General features: G+C 40.5%; 1 protein-coding gene across 21 annotated transcripts in view; it reads right to left on the bottom strand.

Annotated features, from left to right (window-relative positions):
• Positions 1–12,667, bottom strand: part of LOC126426686 (uncharacterized) — an 897,888-nt gene that overhangs the window by 359,650 nt on the left and 525,571 nt on the right. The gene's annotated exons all lie outside the window — the stretch shown is intronic.

The following is a 12,667-nucleotide window of genomic DNA, read 5'->3' as shown; positions in this document are numbered from 1 at the left end:
TTCAAAAGAGAGTCTAGATTAGTCTAAGGAATTAATTTCTATTATTGAATTGCAAATTACAGGTGTCAGTACACGAGTAAATAATGTAGGATGGAATTTCAAAGAGAATGCATCCAGCTTTGTTATTACAAGTGTATGTAGCTTGGAGGAACCATTTAAGAAATAATAGATCGAGGAGTTGTCACGAGAGTAACCTCTGGAAACATTTCAACTATTGCTTCTTCCGAAATTAATAATACCAGCAAGGTTATAGCTGACTTGTGGAAAGGATTCAAATTTATCCAGGATAGAGTAGAAAATGGAATAACTTCACCTGATGTTGTGTAACCTAGTAAAGTGGTGATTGTTTTGCCGTGGGGAGACTTCCACACAAAATTCAGCGAGAATTACTGGTTTGCACTTGCTCCAGTGAGGTTAATATCAGATACATGGAATCCGGGCAGTCACATTTATCCCGCAGGGACGTTAACGTTCTGTGTTAACGGGCGGAGTGACAACTGTCGGATCCCGAGTTGTTTTCGGTGTTTCTTCCAGAATAGTTTTCCTGCACTGAATTCCCTTCAAATCTTACATGATTCTGTAGTCTATTACTGAATTACTAAACTATCCTGTAATTTTAGTGTTTAGAAAATTGGATATAAACATAATGTAAAGACTGGCATAAGAGAACCATGGAAGAAACAGTGACCTCTAGGCATGAAACGAACCGAGTAGAATATTATATTTATGAATAATGTAATATAATGTGACGGACAGAACAACTATTTTATCATAGTGTATAATTTCTATTTTGCATAGAATATTTTACACCTTTTATGAGGTATGATATAGACGGGAGCGTTTGTATAGATTTTGAAAGGGGCTGGGTAGTGTAGGTAAAAGCACGATTTACACTAACAGATATATCATGAATGACACAATACTCACATCACACCTTTCAAACAACCCTCGCAAACAAGTGTGTGTGATTATTTGACACTGCTATTTCCACAGGGTTGCTAAGATTTTCTTCGGGGACCTTAAAGGTTACGGTGGTAATGTCTGTTCCATAGGAACCTCCTCCAGCTTGTCACTCAAGCACCGGCGAGGTAGGGGGTCCTGGGGAAGGGTTGTGGGAAGGGTTTCCTGTCTTTGGGGCTGTCTTCTTTCTCTTTTTCAATCTTAGCAACCAAATCTATTTTTTTTTCCTTTCTTACTTCTCATTTGAGGACGTGTCTATTTCTCCCTCTTTCCATATGCATCTACTTCCATCGCAGAAGTCCTTCCTGGTTTCCAATAACCTACAAATTACTTCAAATAAGTAGACCGAGAATCAGGCCCCAAACACACACACACACACACACACACACACACACACACACACACACACGAAGATACACAAGCAATGAAAATACTGACTAGAAACCTGTCAAAAGGTGAGAACCATCAAGTGATGGAGAGGGAAGGTTTGTGTACAGCAGGAAATATGCACACATTGTTGTTTATTGTGACGGTTCTACATCGCACGTATATATAGGAAAATATACAGGGTGGTGTATCTGAAGTTTCGGATGAGATTGTCCCAAAAACTATACATCAGGTAAAAATAGTGGGTAAGAAAAGTTCGTAAGCTCAAAGGGGGACATCAAATGATGCTACACGTGAGCTCCAACTCCCATCCCTTTGGGTGGGGTGGATGACAACTTTCAAATCTTAAATGGGAACACCCATTTTTTATTGCAGATTCGGATTCTCCATAAAAGAGTAATTAAGTTTTGTCTGAAACATTTTTTAAACCATAGACAGATGGTGCTGAAATCAAGAAAGAAGTAAAATTGTGGAAGAACTCTGATTTATTTAGAATTATGCGAGAAAGACGCATCAAATCGATAAAAAATGTGCACCAGTTCTTTCGTTACGCCAAATTAAGCTGCTGTTGTACAAAATGTACTGTATCCTACTTTTAGTATTACCCAGGAACAATGACATGGACTTTGTAGAATGATGTTCCCATGGGGTGCTTCATTAGTGAGTCCCCTTGCCTCTCACAATTTGGGGTGCTTAAATAATGAAATTAGCCACGAAGAAATTGTTCAAAATCATCCCCATTTGCTTCAATGCATGAAGTCAATCGTCTGCATAAGTTGTCCACAGTTTTGAGCAGCACATCCCATGTATGGCTGCACACACAATGCGTTGCTCCATATCGTTTTGCGTTGTGGGCTGTCTTTCATTAACAGTATTTTTTAAATAGCCTCACAAGGAAAAAATCAGGAGATGTTAGGTCTGGTGAATGTGGAGGCCACTGAATTGGCCCGCCGCATCCTATCCACCGACCGGGGTACCGACTACTCGTTTCATAATCCAGTTGAACACAGGCGAGAATGTTAGGGTACGGGCGTAATTTTCATTGTAATCACGATGACGAGGTGGACGGTGCATGTATCCATTTCGAGCTCGTCGAGTGCAATTTAGAATAATATTTTCCCTTGGATGTCACCTGTTTGGGAAACGATACACATACAATTCTGCAGCTGCAGCGTAATTGTTATGGCATCCACCTAAAATTAACATCATATCAACAATCTCTGTAGGAGAATAGTGAGCCATGTTTCGCTAAAGAATAATTTACTTTCGTCAGTTGATGTTTACGGTTCACAATCTGAAAGTTAAGTGACGTCTGATCTTTATATTGAGCCGCAGTTCCCAGTTTGGCCACGCTAGCGCTACAGTCAGGTGAGTAATGAAACTGTGAAGAGTTCTGTAACGAAATTTTAATACCATTCTGCCTCCCTCCATCAAATACTGTGGTGTGAAGGATACATTTTGTAAAAAAATAAAAAAAAAGAAGCTTAATTTGGCGTAATGAAAGAATGGGTGGACATTTTGTATGTATTTCATGCATCCTCCTCGGATCATTCTAAATAAATCCGAGTTCTTCCCAATTTTAATTTTTCTCGATTTCAGTGCCATCTGTCAATGGTTTAGAAATGTTTCAGACATAACTTGATTACTTTTTTATGGAGAATCCGAATCTGCAATAAAAAATAGGTGTTTCCATTTAAAATTTAAAAGTTGCCCCATGCCCCACTGAAGGGGGAGGGGGCTGTGGATCACGTCTAGTATCATTTGATGTCCTGCTCTGAGCTTACGAACTTGTCTTATCCACTTTTTTTTACCAGATAATTTTACTCGATAATTTTGGAGATAATCTCATCTGAAACTTTCGATGGACCACCATGGATATATACATATAACTAGAAGGATTCCACGTCAAGTAGATAGGGAGGCATGAGCAAGGAAAGAGCATAAACCTGAGAGGAATCGATTCTGGTAATTATTAAGGAATGTCGAGTCGGAATATGTGTAGACGTAGTATCTGTTAAGGGTAAAGAAGTCTAAAGTAGAGGACAACTCCAGGGATGAAGTGAATTATCAAGAAGTGAGAGTGAAGTGTAAAATAGATTTTTATTTTTTTCCAGATTTTTAAGTACTTCACATGCTGGACACTCTAGAGGCAAGACGGGTTCATAAATTATGTGGTTGTTAAACCAACTTTATTTCAGATGTATTTTATCTAGTCTAATGCGAGACGAATCGGTTGACTTGTATACATTCGAATATTGATGTGAGAAATGGTGAATATGTTATTTGTGGAAGTTGAAATTACCAAGACTGAACTAAAAGTATTCATTGAGCACTAAATTATTTCCAAAGTAGAGAGAGAGAGAGAGAGAGAGAGAGAGAGAGAGAGAGAGAGAGAGAGAGAGAGAGAGATAGAGATAGGGAGAGATAGGGAGAGAGAGAGAGTGTGTCTTATAAATTCCTGTTAACCAGCAGTATTCTTCAAAGAAGAAGGTTTTGGAGATCAACGGAGCCGGCAATCCATAGAAGAAGATCGGCTGTACACATCAATTAAGTCAATCTATGACAGATAGGTGTGAATTTTTGCAGTCCAACTTCACATTGCTTTTGATTGTCTTAGGCATTAGAGTACGTTACAAACAAATAAATTGCTCAGCAGTTCCTATTAAAGATCATTGACATTACCTCTTCTGAAACTGATACACGAGCATCTCTGCAAACTACTACATACAGTGATGTATCAGATTTTTCAAAAAGTCTAGTGGATGCTTCTGCACAATAGACCACAAAAAATGCTCTCAGTCCACCGGTCTGCCGTACATGTATTTGGGGTATTTTAAGTTAATTTCATTTATTACTACCAGTGTGCTTGCATCAAAGTTTCCACTGCTGTGCATTTGACATGTGAATGTTTTCACTCACAGAAATGACATGGGGAGCACACACAAAGTGGAAGCATAGTATTTGAAAGCACTAGCACATATCGCACAAATCAACAATTTCTGCACTAAGTGGACGTGTCCAAACCCTGTGAAGTATATTTTTACTATCGGAAATTAACCGTTGATATCAATGTAGATTCCTACAACAGGATAACCTATCTTACATAATGCAGAAAATGTGCAATGACAGTGACAAAAATTAGTACTCACGACGGAGATTGGGATATTTTTCAGCAGTTTTCTAGGCACTATGTGGCCTTTCAAATACGCCAACAGGTCGAACCACCACACGCTTAGTTTATGGGTGGTCCCGCCTGAGCTACTATGCGTTTTTTCCCCCCATCTTTATGAGTTCAGCTGAATAATGCAAACGTAAGGAGGCTAAGCGTGCTTTACATTCCTCATTCATTACACCAGACAACTGTTCTCACTTTTTCTCCTATTCTGGCGAAGCTTTCCTTCCTGGCGTGTTGAAATAATACAGATGTTACGGAATCAAATGCATGTGCTACTTTCACTAATTTATGTGATATATATATATATATCTATCAAAAGTAAAATTATAGGCACATTAACTTGTATAAACCCAGAATGAATCATTTGTAGATCTGTAGATTGCCTTATTGTGGTACAAAATATGCTAGGTCATAGCGACACCTTTCGTTGCTGTATTCTTCAATCATCACTTGAAAGCTCTTTTTATTCCATTTCATTGCTACAATAAGAAGCTATCATTAGATATAGAGATTTCTTTCAATGGGGATACAAAAAAGATATTTCATTTGTTTCGTTAATGTATTTATAAGCTACTTCTTAGTGGAAAAAATACCCAGGATACTATGTGGAATCGACGAATCGATCCGTGTGTTTTGTCTGCTGCGGAAAACTATAACTAGTAGACAGCCCGCTCGCAAGGCTGCGTTCTGTGCACGCGGAGTCACCGCCTCTACTGCACACACACGGACACACGACAGAATAGAACAGATGCCACCTGTGTGGTTTTTTGTTATGGTTTTAGGGCGCAAAACTGCTACGGTCATTAGCACCCGGTCTGTGACTTAGGAAAAGCTAAAAAAAACGAAACTGGAAACCAGTAGCAATGGGAGCAAAACTCAAAAAAGTGTGGAAACCAAAAAACAGAAGGAAAGCTTAAAAAACCACTATAGAAGGGTGGTTGTTTGTCCCCAAAAGGAGCTTCAAATGACTGATGTCATCTCACTGGCACTAATGAACTCGAGAACACGATCGGCTGATCGCGTGTCATCTGCTAAAATGGAAGATATATCAGGCGACAGCTGTAGACGGGCGCGTAACGGAGTGAAATAGGGGCACTCAAGTAAAAGGTGTCTCACCGTCCACAGTTGAGAGCAGTGGGGACAGAGTGGGGGAGAATCGCCGTTTAAAAGATGTCGATGGCTAAAAAGACAGAGCCCTATCCGGAGTCTAGTTAAAATTACCTCCTCCCGACGCCGAGTTCGGGAGGAAGAGGTCCAAGCACAGGGAAGAGCTTCCACGTCCCGCAATTTATTACTGGGAAGTGTCGACCAATGTGCGTGCCATAAAAGAGCAACATGACGACATAAAACATTCCATAGATCGGCGAAGGAATCATGCGAATTGCTAGCCGAAGAAGAGAGACTGCAGCCCTGGCCACTATATCGGCCGCCTTATTTCCACAGATACCAACAAGTCTTGGGATCCATAGGAATGCCACAGAGGTCCTGAATCTGGTGGACCAGAGGGTGGACAGGGTACAGAGCTTGGAGACTGAGGAGAGAGCTGAGAGAGTCTGAGCAGATAACATTCTGTACCCGCTGATGGCAATAGATGTACTGGACAGCCTGGAGAACAGCGTAAAGCTCCGCAGTATAAACTGAACACTGGTCGGGAAGCCAAAATCGATTTGGGGTGTCGCCAACAATATAGGCGCTCCCAATACCAAGTGCCACCTGTGTTAACAGAACTGCTCCTACTTCAACCTGGCAGATGAACAGTCTGCTAAAATGATAGAACCATAGCTTTGCCTGTTTTGCTGCTAGATGGCAGGTCAACCACACTTCACTTTTACACCTACGGTGTGTCGTGTTATACAGATTTAAGAACCTGGATTTTGCTGACTACATTTTTCTGTTGACAGAAACACAACACAGCTTTCAACTAATAGTTACCGAGCAGCCATTTCTTTAGGACTGTAAAGAAATAGTGATGAAACAAAAACAATACGCATAAGTGGAAATGTACCTACTCAACTTATACTGCAACAGAAGGTACAGCAAGGTGTTGACCAATTCCCATATCTCAGCAGTTTTATCCGTAAATAATGGGAAAGCCATATGCACATAAACAGATGGCACTATCATTGCACACGCAAGGTATACAATGGCAGTACAACAGGGAGCTGTCATGTGCACTCAGGTGATTCACGTAAAAAGATTTCCAACACGACTATCATCACACGGCAGGAATTAACGAACTGTGGATGCGAAATGCTAGTCTGAGATGGACACGTGAAACATTCCCTTTTGGAAATTATCTGACAATTCAATTTTCTGAGATCCACAGTGTCAAGAATACCGAATTTCACGCATTACCTCTCACTACAGACAACGCAGTGGCTGATGGCCTCCATTTAACGACCGAGAGCAGTGGTGCTGTGTGGAGTTGCCAGTGCTAAGAAACAAGCAACACTGTGTCAAATAATCACAGAAATCAGTGGGACTTACGACAAACCCACCTGTTAGGAAAGTGCAGTGAAATCTGGTTGGGTTGTTTTTGGGGAAGGAGACCAGACAGCAAGGTCATCAGTCTCATCGGATTAGGGAAAGACGGGGAAGGAAGTCGGCCGCGCCCTTTGAAAGGAACCATCCCGGCATTTGCCTGGAGCGATTTAGGGAAATCACGGAAAACCTAAATCAGGATGGCCGGATGCGGGATTGAACGGTCGTCCTCCCGGATACGAGTCCAGTGTTTAACCACTGCACCACCTCGCTCGGTCCTGAAATCTGGTATTAACTGCTACAGCAACAGACAAACGATGCGAGTGCCTTTGCTAACAGCACAACATCGTCTGCAGCACCTCTCCTGAGCTTGTGACTAACGGTCGGATCCTAGGTGACTGGAAAATTGTGTACTGGTGAGATGAACCCCAATTTCAGATGGTAGGAGCTGGCGGCAGGGTTCAAGTGCGGTTTTACTTCAATACTTGGAGACCACCTGCAGCCATTCCTGGACTTCATTTTCCCAAACAACGATGGAGTGACAATTCGCCATGTGAATGGGTCACAACTGTTTGTGATTGGTTTGAAGAACATTCTGAACAATTCAAGTGAATGATTTGATTACCAAGATTACCCAACACGAATCTCATTGAACATTCACGTGACAGTTCTCCACAAAATCCCACACTAACACAAAGCCCTGCACTGGCAATACTTTCATGAACACTGACAGCTATAGAGGCAGCTTGGCTCATTACTACTGTAGGATGCTGCTAACGATTTTTCAAGTCCGTGCCACGTCAAATTGCTGCACTATGTTGGGCAAAATCAGGCTCGAGAAGATATTACGAAGAATTCTGTGACTTGTCACTTCAGTGTAGTGGAGATGTAGATGTAGATGCAGGCATCACTAGCTGAATTGGGAAGGGCTTCTGCAGTCTTCCACGCAATCTGATCCACACAGGAATTAAGACTCTAGAAGTACTCATACTAAGCTCCAGGTGCACTCCTGTCTCTCGTCCTAGTGACGGCCAGGCACTGGTGCGGAACCTAGGAAATGTCAACAAAATTGACACACGATTTAAGTGTTTCTCACTGATGACACTCGGGGTAAATTTTTGGTATTAGCTATAGTGACCAAGTTTCAAATGGTTGTCTGCACAGCCCAAACAATACCATTGCTGAAAGAAGAATGACACTTGTGGGCCACGTTCTATGCCTGAAGGACGGAAGAATCCCCAAAGTGTCAGTGGTGTGGAAACTAACAGATGGATGCAGAAACAGGGAAAACTTTGTATCACCTGGAAACTTCCCAATTTGGGAAGAAGCTGAAAAGCTGGCAGTTGATCAAGTTTGCTGCAGGAAACCTGTTGCCCAAAATGCTGCTGAGCACCTGTAAAGTAAACACATATTTGAAGTTGTTTTATACGTGGCAGTCTGATTTATTAAAGCAGGGGTTGTGAACCTTTTTTACCTACCATCCACTTTTACATCACTGCAATGTTTTCCTAGCTGCGGGAATTTCCCGCAACGTGCTGCATAAAATGTGTGGGAGACTGCGCTCCCCACTCGCACAATGCGAACATAGCAGACCATTTGCCTATCGTCCGGCAAAACAGTGCCACTGTGGGACACGCTTGCACGCCTCAGGAAGGGTATGTCTCGCACACTGCAGCAATTTGCTTGAGGGCGCTTGTAGTGGGAAAGTCAACTGAGCAGCTGGAGAATACCAGATGACAGCTGCAATATTTTTTTCACATGTACAGGCAGTAAGACTACGTAATTCTTCTGATCTAATTATTCACCTGAAATGTCAGCTGACTGATTCTCTGTCTCAAACAATGAGCAACTTATCAAATTCGTGTCCAAACGGCATATTTTGTGGAACACAGCTGACACTGGCATGAGAAACTTTATGCAAAAATGAGTTAATTTGGGGAGAAATCTGAAGAAAACTGAATGAAACATGTAAGAAGAAATGTCTTTGATTATGTCCAATATAAAACATCAGTAAATTCACGTGTACTGAGCTTTAACCACCATTACAATGAGTTGGATGTTGTTACTGTGATTAGTACCGTGAATGACTTAAAATTCAGCCCACCGAAGTAATCAGTGAATCTGTTGCTCACCGTGAATCCCTTAGCTTTGACATAACTGTCAACCAGGGCATTGATTTCCGGTACGTTTGAGTGATAAGGCAGAGGGAACTGGTACTCTTCTCCATCGCCTCGCAACTGTTTTGTTACTAAAATGTTATTTGATCCTTCACAACACATGGAGATTTGTGAGACTGCTTTGCACTTTCTGAATAATCTTCCCAATAACACACAGTCTCCTTCCCTTTAGACTGCACGCTCCACTGCACCTTTTGCCTTCGCTGCCCCTACTACCTATTGTTGCGCCGCAGTCCACTGTGCCTTTAATACCAAAATGTTCATTGCAGCACACTTGAACTCGCATGGCGTCAATGAACTACAAAATACTACTCTCATCTAAAGAAAACTGTAGCACCGACAAACTTCCAAAAAACTGTTAAAATGTTTTCAAACCTTTCTGAAAATTTTTCTTTCTTTGATCTCCCACAAAAAAATGTAGAGTGAAAAAGTTTGTCAAATAATACATTTCAGATGCTGGTTTGCTAGAAATTCCAAGTCACACATTTTAATTTATTACTTCACTGTTACTAACTATTGGCCAGAAAGTTTTCACCCATTAACATATGATACTGAAGCCAGTTATAAAATTGTGTTGTACAACACCTAGTTTGGGAGGTATGGCGTGATATATATTAATTATTCAAAAACAGTCTTAATCGCATTTATTATTATTATTATACAGCCAACCGGGTTCAACCCGTCGTAGGGGTCATTATCATCTGGACGTTTACACTGTGAAATTATAGATATTTGTCAGAAAGACTCCATTATACTACAGCTAAAATTACGTAAATTTAAAGTATGTTACCCATTGGTCGACTGTTGGCGGTGTCACTCCTGTCTACATAACAGCAGGAAACTATGCGAGACTCACCCTTCGTATGGGCTTAAACAGCATGCTGGTATCATGTGAATAGACAGCAACACCCCCCAGTGGCGATCAACGGTATTTAACACAGTTTATTATATGTAATTACTAGTCACCTTGGTTTAACGTAAATTTAAGTTACAGTAAATAACAGAAGGCGAAACCATTTCATTTAAAAAGAGTTACAATTATAGTGTTAATTATGAAATAACAACAAATGTTCCGTAGTCAACACGTAAAAGTATATTACATTATGTGCCATAATACAAAGTAAAACAATTTGTGGCACACAAAAACTGGTGTCGTCTTGTATTACAATATATCTATTTGTACATTTACATAGAAAACATTTGAGTCAATTTACTAAAACAGATAATATGGAAGGACTACAGAGCCCTCTACTCCCTGTGGAGAGGACGCCGTTGCCACAGACTATAAAGCGTATATCAGGCACCCTCTAGTCCGTGTAGCGAGGATGCCGTCGTCATGGTAGCAGCTTGTGTGTTCGTATGGTGTTGTTGATGTGGGATTAATAATACTAATTGCTGCTTCATCTCTACAAACATGCTGTCCAAAAATCGTGAAAAATATTGATTAGCATGAAAAGTAGCACCAAATTTTCATTGTGTTAATGAAAGACATAAGAAGGTAGTTCTCATATCACTGTCATGTACAGTTGCTGAATTATAAAATACACAACTTTCAACTTTTTATGTTTGTACATGCACTGCCCCACACCTACAAAAACATTTCACAGAGTGTCCTGCGGCCCACTTCGGACAGCAAAAGACAAGCGCATTCCACAGGCGATAAATTTTCCTACACCTAGGAAAATGCAGCTTTAGTATTAAAATTTTCTGACCATCCACCATTCCACGGTAATGATGATTTCTAAAGTGGGGAAGTAACTCAACGTTATAAAATTGATAAAGCAGAGTTGCATCAAGTGAAAGTATAGAATAATACTTACTAACCCAATATTTTTTTCAAATTTCTGTGAAACCCTAATGTAAATATTTTAACCTCCACCTGTCTACTGCCTGCTATGAGGGTTCGGACGCCCACTAGTGGGTGCTAGGGACCAAGTTGACCATCAGTGCTGATTAATAATGTTTTCTCACAATCAGTGTGAAGTGCCGTGTATGTAACAGAAACCCCTGACACGCAGAAAAACATGCATGAAGGTATACCTAGTTAAAACTTGTTGATTGGTTGCCATTTACTGTCCACCCACTGGCTGCGTATAACTCAACACAGAGAAATGATGTCAACATATTAGTTTCACAAAACAAGTGAAATGCACGGATGTTACTTTGCAAGTTTTAGCTGAGGATATGAGCACTATGCAAACAGGCTGGCCCACAAGCAGCCTGAAAATGGCTCAGCAGTGAGTATTTCATCAGCAATATCTAAATTCTTTGATATTACCTGCACGACATAATGAAAACACTACTCTCACTCACATAAAAATTAATGGTTTTCTTTTTTTTTTACAATTTACATATGGGAAAATTAACTATACTACAAAGTGTCACACTTGTTGTGGGGGATGTGGGAAAGACCACAAATTCTGGCACAGGAGGCAAGAAATTATACATCAAAATAACAAGCTTTCTATGAACAATGGAGCCCACTACAAAAACAAGCTGTTTTAGCAGAAGTTCATAAGAAAAAAAGATTTTTTTTTCGAAATAACTTCTTGGACATAGCACATGCTGATGCTTTTTACATTGTTACTGAAAAAGACAGCCCACTGTTGATTAACCAACAACTGAAAGGATACCTGAAGTTCACCCATGGAACTGAGCAACAGTTATTTCAGAATAGCAGGATCTAGAGTGTACTGAATAATGAAATTCAACAGTTAAGTAAGTTATGTATTTTCACACAAATAAAATTTACATGATCAGATAACTAAATTTTGTTTCCTCATTCACACAAATCAATGCGTACACCCTTAATAGGACGGATAATGCCTAGTTGGAATTCCATTTCTCTCCACGTACTATTCAAGATCTCCATGTTGACATGTTCAAGTGGATTGCAAATGTGTGCCTTCAATTCCTGTAGGTCTCTAGCCCTGGTTCAATATACCGCATCCTTCACAAAACCCCAGGAAAAAATTAGTGGTGTAAGATCAGGGGATCATGGTGCACTTGAAGTTGGACCATCTCGTCCAATCCACCTACCTGGAAACCTTTTACATAGAAATTAAAGTACATTTAGGGGCCAGTGAAGTGGTGCCCTGTCTTACTGGAATATGACACCAGGCTGCAGGTGTTCCAATTGTGGCACAGTAAACTCTTGTAGCATGTCCATGTTAACACCACTGTTGATGGCAGTGATGGGAAAGAATGAATCAGTGATGCAACTGGTGATCAGTCTACATCTAACATTGACCTTACAACTGTCTCTTTCCATTTCATGTCTAACATGAGGATGTGGCAAATCCTACATAAAAACGTTATGACAATTCAGTTTGCTGGATACATGAAATGTTGCAATATCGAAGGAAGAAATCTTTTCCAAAAATTCAATGGTTGCATTAATCCTGCATAAAATACCCACTCCAAATTGTTCGCACCTAGGTTTGTCCATAGGCTTTAATGCCTGAAGCAGCTGCATGTAGGGATAGAG

Source organism: Schistocerca serialis, chromosome 11 (genome assembly GCF_023864345.2).
Source record: "Schistocerca serialis cubense isolate TAMUIC-IGC-003099 chromosome 11, iqSchSeri2.2, whole genome shotgun sequence".
Classification (NCBI taxonomy): domain Eukaryota; kingdom Metazoa; phylum Arthropoda; class Insecta; order Orthoptera; family Acrididae; genus Schistocerca; species Schistocerca serialis.
Note: the sequence above shows the minus strand (reverse complement) of the source record. Positions and strands in the feature narration are given on the sequence as shown.